The sequence below is a fragment of the Anopheles nili genome, chromosome 2 (genome assembly GCF_943737925.1).
Source record: "Anopheles nili chromosome 2, idAnoNiliSN_F5_01, whole genome shotgun sequence".
In the NCBI taxonomy this organism is placed as follows: Eukaryota; Metazoa; Arthropoda; class Insecta; order Diptera; family Culicidae; genus Anopheles; species Anopheles nili.
The window spans coordinates 39,428,165-39,439,347 of NC_071291.1; positions in this window are offsets into that span (position 1 = coordinate 39,428,165).

Genomic DNA, 11,183 nt, shown 5'->3' on the forward strand with positions numbered 1-11,183 from the left:
TACGCTTGCACTCACACTTTCTCTGTTCTTTTTCTTCACTCGGAGGCAGTGGCGTTTCATTGCGGGATGCATGAAACAATGATTCAATGTATATAAAAAAGGCGACTTCAAAATGCCAAACGTAGTCCGTCTGACGGCGAAGGTAATGCAACTAGTCAGCCGAGTTACATGGAGGACAATATTTTGGGTCTGGTCGGGCCGTAAATTTCAATTACCAGCAGTAATCGAGCTTGATGGGGGGGTTTGGAGGAATGCAGTTGATCAAAAGTTCGTTGGTGTAATTCAATCTTATGGTAAACTTTTGATTTCTAGTAGGTGTAATAAGAAAAACATTGTGTATTTCTTATTACATTTTTGAAGATGATATTGCGTATGACTACTACATGAGACGCAATCCTTTGGTTCTATAATATGAATGTGTCAGGGACATGTACTGTTATTGTGTGTGTTTCAATTAATTTGCATATTATTTCATTTTCATGCTTCCAGATTAAAAGCTTGATTATTGAAATGACATATTTAAAACAGTGAAGTGGTTGTCGAAAAGATTGCATGTAATACTGGGTCCATGATGCTCAAATAATTTCATCTTTGTGAAATAATATGCGCAAGGTTCGATAAAAATGAGCAGATACTCTTCACGAGCCAAGACGAAGGCAGTTTTAGCATTGAATTTTACCCCCAGGGAATTTACTTTTCCACGAGCGCAACGGCAAGACGGCGACAATGTTTTGGCGATTGATTTTTAATGCCTGTCCCACGGATGTGTTTATGGTAATGCATTTCAAATTGATTAAAATCGATGGTGCCGTTAATCATGCCGCTCATGATGCAGCACGGCGAACTGCGTGTGCTTCGTCATCGTCCCGTTCGAGAGTGTGGAATGAGCCCGTGCGCGGTCGTACCAGCGTATCTCATCTTCGAACACCTACTGTTTTATGGGGGAACGTAAATGTCTTAAATTTTGTTATCAAACCGAAAAAAGCCGTAGAGAGGGAAACCCGTGCCGCAAATTTGGCTTTTGCCGAACGCAATTAAAGTAAGCTTATTACCTCGTGTACATGATTAAGCGACTGACAAGGGACGATGGTTGGAATGTTTAGTGCGAAGATCACCGCGGAATGCGTTTGCTTCGTTGTTTATTAACTTATAAATTTTATCAATCTTGTAAATTAGTGCCCATGTGGTATCTTTTTTATTGAGGCATTCCTTAGCATTGCATCTTGCTTTCGTGCCACCGAGGTGATTGTCGAAAGTAACTTCGATTCGAACTGGTATTTGCTTGACGGCTTTAATATTTTGCTGTTTTACTTTTATTTTTACATTTTAAAATTTGCTAATTGTTTATTAAGGATTGGTCTTGTTGAAGAGAAGAGATAATAAAGATTCAAAAAGAAAAGTGAATACATAACTTATTGTTAGCAGAGACGAATGCTCTTTCGTATGTTGCTCTATATTTTGATCACAGTATGCTTTGAATATTGGAACTGTATTTCGCATAGCAACAGCAGCCACGCTGGCCCCAAGGTCAAATATGCAACGCAAGCTTTATTAAACTGTAAGGACGAATGCGGGACTGGGGCAAAATTGTGCGTTTCGATTGGGATGTTATCGGGACCGACTTCCAAAGATCGTGCAAGTTGATATGGGCCTGATTTTTGTCTTGCTCTTTCATTCGAATCGGAAGAACCATGCTACGGTTTACCCAACGCAATGCCTTTAGAGACCGTATGCAAGGTATCGATAACGATCGACGAGTCGGTAACGTATCGGTAAACAAATAAACGAAATTAAGATAATACCCATTTTCATGAGACCGCCAGGGTTACGTTCCGGACCGGTATCCGGCATTGTTTTGGCCACAAGAAGGTGGCTGGAAAGGGCACTTGGAGGAATAATCCTCGTCTTCTTTTTTCCGCATCGATGCTTTAGTCGATTGCGAACGATTTATGCTAGCGCTGCTGGTGATCTTTTTTTTTTGGTTGCTTAACGCTGGTGCGCATATGTGCGTCCATCGTTTCGTGATCGTGTCGAAATTAACGCTGAACCGGCTGAATGGCGTGCCTTTGCCAAAAATCCCGTACAATGCAATGTCAATAGGTTAATCAACAGCATGCAGCGCGCATTTGGGGGTGACGCAACTGGTTTTAATTAATTTTATTCGGTTAGTTTGTGGATAAGCTATCAAATACAACAAGCAGCTTAATATTATCAACACCAATAAAATTCTAAATTAAATCGAAAGTTTTGCATTAATTCAAAAAAACATACCAACAATTGGCTGAATAAAAGTCGTTCATTAGGAACGATACACTAATTGACTGATTGTTTTAAATTTATTGCGTTGCCAACATTAATTAATTACCGTAGTCGTTGTTTACGACCACCGAAAGCTCATAGCTTCATGCTCACCTCTGATCCACCGGTTCCCATCGTCACGCACGCGATCTAGTGGTATTTTCTCCTTGCGTTCCGAAACAGGGCGCGTGTTTTATTTGCTGCACATTTAATACAAATTTATTAGACCGCCACCGGCAGTCGCGTTGCGAGTGTTTCGTGCAATTCATCCGCGTTGCATTGAGGCGTTTCGAGCTTCATTTGTTTTCGGCTCGATCGGCGGAAAAGCGCTTCACGGTCCGATCTCACGGGCTGCCGCAGGACATAAACCGTGCACTAAAGGCTAATTTAATATCCGTCGCCGGTCGTCGGTCACGTGTACACGCGGAGCGATTCTACGGCCCATCGCACGGTACGATCGGAAAAAACCGGTAATGAATGGTTATGTGCGCTTGGTGAAGCCAAAATGGCCGCCGGTGACGAAATTTAACGCAAAATTTGTGAACATTCGGAAAACAAGGCCGACTGATACCGTTGGGTGGTTCGGTACGTGGAAGCGCATTAAAAATCGTTAATCCAACAAGCGATTAAAAGGAATTACACTTCACCATTGGAGGGCGCTTCATTTGCGAAAAAGCGGCCCGGTTTCTTCCACTGCTCGAGTTATGCGGCCCGGCTCGACCGGATAGCCTCCCTGCCGCCAGGAGCCATATTTTCGACGATATCTGTGAGTGAGTTTATTTTTGTAAATCACCGCAATTTATTTTTGGGTGCTGGAATTTTTCCTCCACATATGGCCAGAGGGCGCCACAAGGGTCGAATGCGTTGGGGTGCCACTGGGCGCCCGTTCGCGGGATTCGCGTTCCAAGCTGGAGGTCCTTCAGGGCGGGCCGGCGGCATAAGTGTTCTCGTATTTCACGAAATAATTGTGGTGTTATTTGCATTGTAATATCTTCGTTTCGATTTGGATTGAGTTGGCTTATTTGTTGGAGCCGGTTCGACTACAAGCGGCCAGAAGCTGAAACAATGCAACAAAGCGTAGCGTACAGCGAACTGATCTACATCGAGTGTATCGGCAGGAGGTGAATAATGCAATGACTTTTTACGGTTGCATTATATAAACGGATCGTGTAAATGGTTTAAATACCATCCCATAGGGCGTTGTCGTAATTTATTATTTATGTTGAATAATCAAGGATAAAAGAAATATTAAGATAATGGTGTTCATGAAATGCTTAGCTAGTATTTCAATATTTTTGTTTTACAAAAACTGCCTTTCAATATAAACCCCTTAAACGACGAACTGTAAAATATTCGTCAAGTTATTGTTTGCTTACTGAGTGACTAATTACGGTAATTTGTAAATAACACAACATTGTTTAGAAACAACAGGAAAGTCCCCTGATCTTCCGCCTGTATACCTAGCTAATGGCAAGCAAAAGACCGCCCAAAAAAAATCGCACTCGTAATTGCGAGAAACGAATCATTATCGATTTTAAATAAGCCCACGTCAAGTGCACTTCTCGAGCAGCTTCTGCCCGAAACGGGACCACCGCAAAATCCGCACCCATGGGAGAGTGCGTTAAATAAATAGTCCAAAATTACCTAGTACTTGAGCAGTTGTTTACGCTACCGGTTGGGCTTTAATTTTCTGCCCCACTGCATTTTCTGCCATTCGTACGCGGCATCTGGCTGGTCCACCGGGGTTCCGCACCCTCGAGGTCAGACGCTGGTGCGCCCAAAGTCAAAATGTCAAAACCAGATGCTCGCGACGGAGACGGCGACGTTCGCCGTAATCGAGTGGAACATTTTAAACGGCCCCGGGAACAATAAATTTCAATTATCAATACATGATAATTCAATTTTCTTCTTATTATTACAATTTTGTTTTATCTCTCCCCGTCTCGGCGGGCACTCGAGTGTTTATCTTCGCCGTCCACGGGCACGATCACACCACAGACGCCAGGCTACCGCCGTTGGGCCGAAATGTGCAACAGATTGGGGGTCGATTTTGAACGATTTTTGAACGAACAACCCGGGCAGTGTCCCGGTGTCTTCCTCAATGGTGCGCCGGTTTATCGCTGCCTTCGCGCGCACCCTCGCAGAGCTTCGAACGACCCGCGCCGAGGAGTGATGGAAGGTATTAATTTTAAATTGCAGCCATTTCCTTTCGGGCGCCCAGGCGAATGGCGATCGCGTAAGGTCACTTCGCACGGAACGGTATCATCCAGCGTGCCAGGCTCGCAATCTCGCCGGCGCTGTAAAGCGGAGGGTTTTACGGGTTTTCTTGCGCTGCGCTGCTTCCAGGATGGATGAGTTCCGATCGGTTCGGTGGAAAAGGTTAAAGGGCGCCCGCCGGCAGAAGGAGAAAGTCGCGTACTAATGAGGCGCAAGCATTCGACCGATGAGCAGGCGACACCTGGAGCGTAAAGTTAACATATCGATCGATCGGTAAATTAGTACCACCGGAGGGTCGGATGGTCTGGTGAACCTTAGAGTGCATGTAATTTATCATACGTAGGGGAATGCAACGCACGAATATCTGTGCGAACTCAGTTGTAGCAGATTTTTTTTATTGAAAACGACAGTTGATGGAAAGGCATCTCTACAAAAAAATGAACAATTAATGATTTCCAATTTTTAAATCGCCTTCAAAATTAACTAATACAGAACATATAAGATTAGCTCAAAACAAATTAATTGAATTAAAGCACACAGGAACGCGTTCACTCTTCATGCACATGCAGGATTTTCCAACCATATTCCCTACTAAAAGCCATCTCATACCTCTACAAGACAACGTGAAGAACATCAAGACTCGCATCAAGATTTGAGCCGCTCACAAATTGCATCAAATCGATACAACAAATTGACTGCTCTATTAACTAATGAGACTCCGGTGAAAGTTATGACGTTCGGCGGTTCCTAGTCACCGTTTATTGCTTCCTTTCCATCAGCAGGCATATCTGCAGCTCGCTGTATGTTGTAATATTCCACCCCTAAACCATTAGCATCGTTGACGCTGCCTTCGAGCGCGCTCGCTTAATTGAATCTCCATGTGCGTTAACGCACGGCCGTGCGCTTCTGAGTGAAACATTATCCTCTCACGCCATCAGCGCGATCGCGACTCCTTTATGCGCGATCACGACTTCCTGTGCGCGATCGATCGAAGACAGATTTCCCGCCCGAGAGCGAATGCGTGCATGCAACGCGGTCCGCCAGTTTCTTTTGACGAAGCGAACGCATTTCACTCGTCAGCTCGATGCGATCGACCGTACAGAAGGGTTGACGGGTTTGTGCGAGTGATCGGCAGGATGAGGCGATCGAACGATCGAGCGTTCGACCAAACCTTGCGGCCATCGTCCGCAACTCGTAAAGCATCATATCGCATAAACACTTCATAGCCGAGCGGCTTCTGCTCGCTGGTGGGTAGTTTATGGTAGCTTAAAGCACTTTTCCTGCAAGACTTGGTCCATTTTATTGTTACCACCAGCGAGAAGGACACCCGCCGAATAATTAACCCCAACCGAGCCGGTGCCAATGAGCAAACCACATTTTGACACCTTCATCTTGCGCCCGCTCAACGGGCTCATTCACTTCCAGCCGCTCACGTGCACCCTTTTTTATTACCTTGCGCGCCATAACGATTACGTCGAGTGCGCCTGGCGTTTTCGCCGTAAACCGCGATCGAATTCGAACGTCAAAGTGTGCTGGAAGAAATATTATCCCACCGGCGTGAGGTGTGAAGCTGGGCCTGAGTTTTGTTTCTTTTAATGCTTTTGGAAATAAACGATCCATCATCCGTTTGCTGCATCGAGGTGGAAACAAAACCGTGGACATTGTTACCGAGCGCCGTGCGTGGTTTTTGACGATTCACTTGGCCTCGGGTTTCCTCGTGGCGGTAATGAGCAATTTGTGGTTTTTCGCTGCTTGGTGAAATGAGATTCTGCCATTTTATTTTAATAACCGCTCGAGCCGCGTGAAGTCGGTGGTTTAATGACGCAGCCGGGATCATATATCGCTGGCTAATTTGGTTGGGGCTTCCGCGAAACGCTGCGAAATGGAACGCAGATTTGATTCACCATCTTTTTCGTTGGTTGTGAGATGCTATCTGAGGTGTAGCGTGGTTTGTGTGGTTTGATTCGAGCGTGTCCTTCATTTGTTAATTGAAATGTTTTGTTCTCTTCTCTCGCGTGTGAGCAGCTCGCATTGCTCGCGAGGATCGCAATGGTGAAGTATCATATGTCTGGCATCTTATTGTAATCACGCGTACGGTATCAATTTAAATGAAAACCGAATAAATTCACACATTCGCGTCCATGTACACTCCTGAGCAGGGTAGCGTGCCACCCTTTAGCCAGCTACCGGCTTCCACCGGCGAACAGCATCAACATCAAACGGCAGAAAACTTTTGACCCCGACCTGGCTTGCGTTAGCGTCTCGGTAGCGAATTGCTACACGTGTTGCGGGAAATTGCAAACATGAAATATGGCATTCGTTCCGCGAGCTATCCGCTGCAAATCTCCACCAGCTGAAGCGTAAACCCTGGACCAAACGGGTTCGCCTTGGTGCCGGAGTAGGGCGCAAATTTTGCGAACATCGGAAAACAATTATCGCCTCTGCTGGATGGAGCGCCTTGCGGGAGGTGTAAATGCTGGCGGATTGCGAATCAGATAGATTGTACAACAACAACAGGGGCAAAAAAAAAGCGATCGCACATTTCCACATTCGCCAGTCGCGGGTTAATGGAATCGGTTCAGCCGATCGGGAGGGGTTGAAGAGATTAGTTCGTTTAATTAATTTAAAACATGACCAGTATGTGGCTACTGCCATTAGCGTTGCTTGGTGCAACTGTTTGCAGCGTTGGTTTTGCGCAGGCGTGACACGTGCTGGCTACAGAGGCGGTTGAAAATATTCTCTCGATGGAAATTTAATCTTTTGCGTTGAGTTTTCACACCGATGGAGCGATGATACGATATCATAGGATGCAATTTAAGTCGAAGCGCTGTACCACCATGTTTACTTTTGAAAACGAGCTTTCGATATAATAAAAGCTCAGTTAGGGAAAGCTTTGTTCACACATCCTGTACACCAAAGATGACACGGCACGATGACAACTCTACGCTCAAGTGCTGTTGGCAGCAGTCCGATGCAAAGGGATTGTTTTCCATTCGATTGCGATGGCGCCTACAACTTCGAGAAGGCTGGCGAATCTTGTCATAAATATTTATTTGATGCAGTAAACAGTTGAATGCACAATGGTGGCATTTCCCGGTGGCCGGCCGTTACGTTAGGAGTTGTGTAAACGGTGTTGATAATTTACGATAATCTTTGCACGGTTTCTCTAAAATGTGAAACATCTTCTTCTGAAGGGTATTGTGTGATTCGAGGCACAACAAAATTAGCTTCTCAGAGTAACATATATAAGTAATCTACGGTATTTTTCCGAAAGTTTTCTCACAGCTCGAGCACTTGGTGGATAGATTTCCACCGAGCATTTCCGACGATTGCGATGCGTTCAGTCGTAACGAAATGCAAAGCAGTTGCTTACCACACATAATTACACCGTTCTGCAAAGCATCAACAAAAAATTTCGCCCAGCGAGTGTGGTGGCTATATGAGCCCTGAGGAACAGCCCTGAGGGAGGTGGATGAGTTTTCCATCTTCCATCCACGGTTGGCAGATTCACTCATTTTTCAATCCAGCAACTTACGACACTCCGTCATTGCGCCCGTCCAGCGAGACAGTGATAGGCGCTGCAACGATTATACAAACGTCCCATTTGTCCGGATGAGCTGAGCTCGGAGCACCATTCAGGGACGACCCATCCACGTGGCAGGCTTCTTTTTATGCTGTAATTTTTACGATTCCCGCCGTCATTGATGACCGCTTCGATGATAAACAGTGGGAGAAAGACAACAATACGTATATGCATTAGTAATTTGGTTTGAATCGGTAGCTCGGGAATGTTGGATTGCAATTTTTATGCACTCGTTCTCCGCGTTGGAGGTTGCTTGTTCCTGCTTTTCGTTGCAAGCTGCACTTGATGGGTGATAAATCATACCGCTCTTCGACCTTGTCGTGGTCGTGGGCTGCATTGTTCTGTCCAGTAACCGTTGACGATAATTTTGAATCGTAGTTCCGACCGTAGCAATTTCCTAACCAATTCAAATGCTAATCCGAGTGGAGTGTTTAATGTCCTTCGTCCAACATCCTTTTGCAATATCCGACACGCATTAATCATCGTTCACTTGCGCTCAATAAAGTGTAACCCCGCAAAACGAATTCTCTTTTCGTTTCGAGAACAATACGCTGTTTGGTGTTTTGTTGGTTGGGAAGAAAATTGATGTTTTCTCGCAGGAAACAAATACGGCATACTTCCGAAAGTATACCATCGTGTTATGCATTGCACGAGCATCACGGCCCGTTCATTGCAGCTTTTTTTTTATGCTCCGTTGTACGTGTTTCGATACGTAATATTAAAATGACATCGACTGCAGGTCGTTTTCAAAACTGTTCAGCACTTTGCAGCAGGAAGTACGTTTACCAGCACAATCGCCCGAGGTCGGCTCGAGTGCGTGAGTATCGTTGAATCAGTCGCCCGATAATCGACATTTCATCGAACCTGCGATGAAGCTTTGCCTTGCGTTCGATCGCGCTCGATTGGAAAAAGTCTTGCCGCCGGGCATGCGCGTCACTATCGCTAACTACGGTTCCGCTTGGGCCCGCCGGCCAATTTACGTCTCGTTGTGACAAATTTATGTTCATTTAATTTATGCCTCTTTCATGTGTCAATGCATAAATTTATTAAATCGTTGCACTCGTAGCCAACGGCAGGTCAGATCGTCCGCCAGCCCTTGCGATCATGCGGTGTGGTGCCTGGCGACGATTAAACGCGAACTTCCCTGGCTTCAGTATCTTTTTCTTTCCACGTGTCCGACGTAGTGGCGCTGGTGGAAAATCATCTTCGAACGCAAATTATGACCGGACACGGATCGATGCGGCTGTCGGCCGAACGATTAGCCGCGCGATTATGCTTCACTCATAATTTTTCATTTATCCTTACGCCTAACCAGCTAGACTGAGTGGGTTAAAGGATCACTTTCGTGTAGCGGTACTAGCGGGATGTGATTACAGGCTCGCATCCCGATACACCGGATTGGGAATGTGTCAAGTGCTGAACAAACCGGCGTCCGATTACGCCACGTCGGCAGATCACACTTTGGCTCAGCGTAAGCTTTCTTTGGGTAAATAATTGATGAAATATGAGCTTTATTCGAGGCGAACGAGCCACCGCTAATTTATCAGCGGTGCGATTGGGGGTAGCCGATCAATATGATACGCGTGATGAAAACGCTTAATGATGCGAAGCGTGGTTGATTGAGGCATTGATAAAGTAACAAGTGGCGTATAATATCACGATGCATGGCGTGTCCTTAATCATATCGCACTGACGAACGAATGTGGCCGGGTACACACATGAGCGAAAGCTCGCGTAACAGCGGCTCATTATTCGCCAGCTTTTCCATAAAGCTCTTGAGGAATTCATTTGCAAAATGTTGAGGAAACAAAACAAAAAACACAACATCAAAGTTGGATTATTAAAAACCCACCACAAGCAGGGGTGCACAGTCGGATTGGGCACCCTCCTGGGGTGATCGATCGTCACTAGCAGTCACGGGCCGAGCTTTCATCGGACACCGAGGGTCTCACAATTGAGCCTAAAACCCACCCCCCGGGGAAGCTGACTTTTGTTTCTTCCTCGCTTGCACCTCCCACTCGCACTATTAATCTTGATCTTTCGCTCGCTCCGTCTCGCTTACTCGGTTCAGTTGAAACGCTCAAAACCGCGAACTTCGCAAGACATATGGGCCACGTTCTTCTGCTGGTCAGTCGCTGAAATGCATTAATAATTAGGTTGTTAAGCGAAACAGTCGGGGGGCTGTGGTCCAACAGCAGGGGCAAAAAGGGGGAGCCAACCCATCGCAAATATTCCCCCTTCACCGCCGGCTCGGTATGTTCGTGCTCTGACCTTTCGGTGGTCGGGCGGATTCAATCAAAAAAGCCCGCACCCAGCCGCCTTTCGACTGCTCGCTCGTCTCGTGTGTTTATTTTTGCGCGCCTGTGCAGCCGTTAAATGTGCGAAATTTTTACCACTAAAAACCTTCACCCCAACACGGCTAACAAATCGCGGTGGCTTCGCTGCACCGCGTGTGCGGAAAAGCGATCGATAAATCGAACCGATGCGCATTTTAATCTGCCCCGCGATCGACTTGTAACGCAACGTTTTGACAGCACGATGTACGATCATAAATCGGGTCGCAAGTCACCTGGTGAGGCCGATAGAGAGCTGAACATGTTCACGCGCCTCAGAACAGCGGGCGCGTGCCGTGGTTGACGTTCGCACAAGCCTACAACCCGGTTGAGGAGGTCTAATCGTTCCGCGCTTCGACGGGAATGCCGACGGAACATATATTGAGGGTTTAGATGTTTTGACAGCGAACGGTGTAATTTATGATCCACCGGAGCGTCGGAGCGGCATCGTATCAATTAAAGCGTGTACCTTTCCGAGGCGTTCAACTGAACGCTTGAAGCTCGCTGGAAGCTCACCATAAACCGATGGTATGAGCAAGGAATAGCGAATAGCTAGGCGAATGGGAGCTTCTCGAGAACGCACAACGTCGGCCACTGAAGAGGACTCGTTTTGCTTCTAATAGCACGTGGCCATGGACCGAAGAAAAGCCGGCCACCAAACCGGTCACCTCTGCAGGGATCGCGTTAACGAATGGCATCCGAATCAGCACGCCGAAAAGCTTCCTCACCGGTCACAACGGGGGTTGCATTCC